Genomic DNA, 4,899 nt, shown 5'->3' on the forward strand with positions numbered 1-4,899 from the left:
CGCCCGCCCCCTGCGAGGGCGCGCGAGGCCGCCGCTGCGCTCCGCAGTCGGCGTCCAAGAGAGCCCACGCCGCTCCCCGGCTCGCGCCCCCCGTTCCTGAATTTGTGCCCTCCCGGAGTTCCCTTGGCAACGGGCGATGACCTCACCCGGGTTGTAAGCGGAGCTGAGTGAGGTCACCGCTGTTGCCATGGGGACGCAGGGTCGCCAAGGAGTGCGGGTCCCACAGGGAGGGAGGTGGGGCTAGTATTCGATGGGAGCCAAGAGGAAAACTAGGAAAACAGCTTCAGCCAGGAGAGAACTGCGGGAAGGCCGCAGTGCGCACAGAAGACCCGGAGGAGGGCTGAGGGGGAGGGGCAAGTGGGGGACACCTGCACGAGACAGTGGCACCAATCCCCCCCTCCCCCTTGATAGGTCCCATTCTCCAGACCTCTCCGCTGACCTCCCGACCCTGTGGCAAGTGTGTGTGTGAACGTCCCCTCGAGCTAGTCTAAGGCGCCCCCAGCCAGCCCTGCCTCCCGCCAAGGCTGGTAGGAGGGACCAGGCTCTGCAAGGCTTTGCATGTTGGGGGAGGACAGCGTGGCAGTCAGGAGCAGATGTATGACCCGAGAGAAGCTAGAGCAGGATCTAGAATAAGAAGCTCCTGGAGCCATCGCTCCCTAGCCTGGCTGGAGGGTGGAGGATACTGGATACTGGAGACATAACTTTGCCCCTTGGCTCCCTCTGGCCTGGCAGAGTTTACAGAATCCCCGGGGGGTTGGGGCGGGATGTCGCACAGACAGGCACTCCACCTTTGCCACCCATTCTCCAGTCACCTAGCTACTCTGGCCACTCAGCCTCCTGGGGGAGGAAGGGAGCCTGTGTGTGCCTTCCACTGCTGGCTGGCAGTTTGCTTCCTCGAGTTCTGAGAACACATGGGGCGGGGGCGGGGGGTCCTCATCTAACCCAGGCTGTCCAGATGCTGAGGAGGACCTCCTGCAGGATTCTGAGATTTGGGGATCCGAGAGCCCAAAGCAGCAGCAGAGCTGGGTTGACCCTTCAGTGCGGCCTTTAGGACTGCGCTAAAGGGCCGGAGGCCTGTGGTTTGGTGCAACAGCAGCGCAGAGCGCCTTGGCTCTTTTCTCCTGCCCCAAAGCATTGCAGATTCCACTGGACTCCACCCTGCTCTGCCTCAGGCCCTTTGCCAAGGCTGCTCCCTCGCTCCCTCGGATTCAGGGTAACCCTGAGTCTTCCCTTACCTCTAGCCCCTAATTGCTACTGCCCTACATCTCAAGACCTCCTGCCCTCTCCCTTCTTGCGGCGGGCTGAAGGAGCTGCCTCCCACCTTAGGCCCTGGCCAAAAATTTTTTTTAAATTCCTGATTGAGCACTGAAGATGTGCCAAGTATTATATTAGATGCTTCCTGTACATGATCTTATTTAAGGAGGCCCTGAAAGACCTTTTATAAATAGGGGGCCGACCTCACTCCTTCCCCTACGCCCCCTGCCACCCCAAGCAAGCGGGGCTCCTGAGAGCTTCCCCCTTACCCGTAAGGACAGCGTGTCTTTGCAGTGCAGGCCGATGCCACCCTCGTCGGTGATCTCTGAGAGGTCTTCATCCTCAAACTCCTCCAGGCTAATGTCGTGGGTGAGCCTGGTGGGGACAGGAAGCCAACATTACAACCCAGGGGGATTGCTTGGCCCTCTGATGCCATCTCTTCCAAAGGGCAGCCCCTTGAAAGCAGATCACAGCTCCCAGAGGATGAAACTCAAGGTCCATCTGTACCAATGCAAAGGAAAACTAGCCGGCAGAGAAAGAATTTTGGGTCCAGGCCAAAGGGCAGCCTCCTAAGGTGGAGAGGAAAGGGAGGCTCCAGGCTCCTCCAGTGCCATCCGGCTGGGAGCTGTCCACCCCGCTGCCAACCAGGAGGCAGTGCCTAGAAGGCCAGCTGGTCAGAGGCTCCGCTCTGCCAGAGAAATGCCTCCCCTGGTCAAGGCAGGTGCCAAGGCTGGTTCACCCCTGGAGAACACAGCGTGGAGACGAGACTCCGCCAGCCGCCTAGCGCAGGGGGCTGTCTGTGCGATCCTGCAGCCAGGAGGAGCAAGGTGCTCCAGGAGGGCGCCCAGCCCCCAGCCCCACCCGCCCAGAAATCCTCTTGAGGCCTGGAAGCAAGTGAAGAGAAATCCGGTGTCACCCTGGGTAGCTGCAGCAGCTTCAAGGAGAGACTAGCCCCCTCCCTTCTGTGTCCTTGGTCTCTTCAACCACAGAACCTTCACCTGGCCAGCAGGCGGACCGGAACAGGTTGCACCTGGAGCCAGGGAAGGCCCTAGGTTGGGCCAGGAGGTGTCTCGAACTCAGGGGGGAGCCAGTGCCTTTAGCCCCAGAACTCTGCAGGGCGCTCCTGGAGTGAAGGCCCCCCCGCCCCCCTCCCCCAGGGCCCTGGGCCTGGGCCCCCAGCCCAGCCCGCAGGGCTGTGCCAGTCCCTGCTGCGCCTGCCTGCCCCCTGCACCTGCTCATCCCCAGCCCCAGGCACACAGCCTGGTTCGGTGTGGGTGGGACATTTGGGAGAATTCTGTTGGAGAGGCTTGGGGGGTGGGGGGGATCCTGAGCCTTTCCCCAAACAAGGCCAGGAGACTGAAGCAGAGTGAAACCACTAGTTCAAGGTCACCCAGGAGAGGTGATGGCCCAGCCCCCAGGGAAACCAAGGCCCACACCCCTCACTTCTCCCCTCAGTCAGACCCAACAGACACCCAAAGCTCAACGGAGCTGTCCCCTCCCAGCCTCCCCCAGCCCCACCAGCCCCCACACCCTACCGACCAGCGCTCCCACTGGTCCTCCAACCAGCTGTCATTGTCTGGGCTGGAATCCATCTTCAGCACCAGCTGCATGGAGAGCCCTGCCCGGCTGGGGGGCTGCGGGGCCCCAGGGCTGCCCGCTCATGCCCAGAAGAGTGGGGGGGCCAGGGCTCAGGGCAGGGCTGAGGCCTCTGGCCTCCACCGCCTGGGCCTGCCTTTCTGTGTCCTGCGTTACAGAAGCCTGGGCAGCTCATTAAAAAAAGATGGTCCAGGAATGGAGGCTGCGACTGAGACCCAGGCCCCAGCCTCAGCTCTGGCTGGCCCAGCCCTGAGCTGCAGGCTGCTTCCTCCCCCAGCCGTCACCGCCGCTGTCATTGCCGCCTCCCCCGCGGAATCAGGTTACAGCAATCGATGCCCGGCTCCACCTGCCCTTCCAGTGCCCCTGTCGGGGGCTGGGGTGGTCCTGCTCCCTGGCCCAGGCTGGTAAACAGATGGCAGAAATCTGGGGTGTTTCCCCCCTAAAGCCAGCCCCTGCTCTGCTTTAAAGGGCCAGCAGCATACTCAGGGTGCCAGGTGGCAAGATGCAGGGGACTTGGGAAATGCTCCACAAAAGGACACCCCACCTGCACAGCTACAAGGGAACCCCTGGACCTCTCTCGCCAGGCAGCAGACAGCGCTGTGTGGCCGCCTCTGCTGCCTGTCAGGGTGCCGGACAGCACCCTGCCCTCCCGGCTCCATCCTTCAGGACTAGGGAGATCTGTGGGTGCAGGACGGTGCACGGTCCAGACTAAAGGTAGGCCAGTGTGGGGCCCCTCTCGGACCAGGGCAGGAGGGACACCCTGGAGGGGCGATGCTTCCGACCCCAGCAGGAGCTGCAAAGAGGGGCCCTGACCAGGGCATGGGGTGGATGAGGCGCTCTGTAAGCTCTAACCGGCAGCCAGAGAGGGTGGGAGAGGGTGGGAGCGGGTGGTGAGGGTGGCGAGGGTGACTGGGTGCCAGGGCCAGGGGCAGGGAGTCATGTGGAAGTGGGGGTCGGCTGGGAGGAGGGCCCAGCCAGAAGCCAGCGCGGCCCTGTTCAGTCTGGCTAATGTAGGGGGCACGGGGGGGGGGGTCAAGGCACATGGCTGCCTGGACAGTCACAGGGCAGGCAGTCTGGGGAGGCCCAGAGGTGCCCTAAGACATCCCCTGCTTGTCGGTGACCCCCCCCCCCGCCCCAAGCACACCTGGGTGTTCTCTTTCTCACTGCCCAGCCCTGATCCAGCTCCTGTGTCCTTCACCTCCCCCGGCCTGCTTGCCTCAGCCTCCCCATGCCTACGCCCTCTACCACAACCACTACCTGGCAAAGCTGCCCCAAACACCACTGTTCCTTCTGCAACCCCCCCAGCCCCCCAAGGAGGCTGCTAGCAGCCTCCTTGGCCTGACTCCATGTGTGCCCCTCCCTCTGTATCTGTCTCCCCAGGCCTGGAGCATCCCTTGGATGGAGCATCTGTCAGGCTCTCAACCCATGCTGAAGCCCTCTCCTCCAGGAAGTCCTCCTGGCAACACCCACTGGCCCTGTCATCCCTTGCTTGTGGTTGGTATCACCATCTGTGTAGAGAGAATGCAGCTCAGTGGAGCAGACAGGACCAGGCCTCCATCAGACACCCCCAGGCTGCTCCAAAGGTGGGTGGAGCTCACAGCCTCCTACCAGTTCCCAGTGAGTGAGGGACACAGGCCCCCCCGCCCCCACCGGGGGCACTCAGTGAGGCCTGGCCTGCTGGATGCTTGTCAGGGGATGAGCCTGAGCAGCCACCTGCTCCCTGCAAACCAGCTGCTGGCAGGCCTAGGGTATGGCCGGAGCCATGCCAGGGTCTTCTCAGCCTCAGCATCACCTGGTGTTCCCAGTGGGACGGCAGCTCTGGGGGCGGGTGGGTGAGGAACGGCTGTATCTTTCTTTGCACCTGGGGACTGAGGTCCACTGGGCAATGGCAGAAAATGCCTGGGCTGGGTGGGGGTCAAAGGCCTGCACTTGCTCCCCAGCTCCACCTGGTGCCTAAGGAAGCGCCGGCTCTCACCTCACAGGTGTGTCTCATAAGTGAGGCCACGAGGCCGCCTCACAGGTGTGTCTCATAAGTGAGGCCACGAGGCC

The 4,899-nt window shown here is 62.8% G+C and overlaps 1 long non-coding RNA gene across 1 annotated transcript in view; it reads left to right on the forward strand.

Moving 5' to 3' along the window:
* Positions 1-3,224: 3,224 nt before the first annotated feature.
* Positions 3,225-4,899, forward strand: part of LOC105853677 — an 8,895-nt gene continuing 7,220 nt past the window's right edge. Inside the window, exons 1-2 of the long non-coding RNA XR_001145470.1 lie at positions 3,225-3,564; positions 4,231-4,433. This is a non-coding gene — a long non-coding RNA (uncharacterized LOC105853677). The remainder of the gene's footprint in view (positions 3,565-4,230; positions 4,434-4,899) is intronic.

Source organism: Condylura cristata, unplaced genomic scaffold (assembly GCF_000260355.1).
Source record: "Condylura cristata isolate star-nosed mole 26May11 unplaced genomic scaffold, ConCri1.0 scaffold00015, whole genome shotgun sequence".
NCBI lineage: Eukaryota > Metazoa > Chordata > Mammalia > Eulipotyphla > Talpidae > Condylura > Condylura cristata.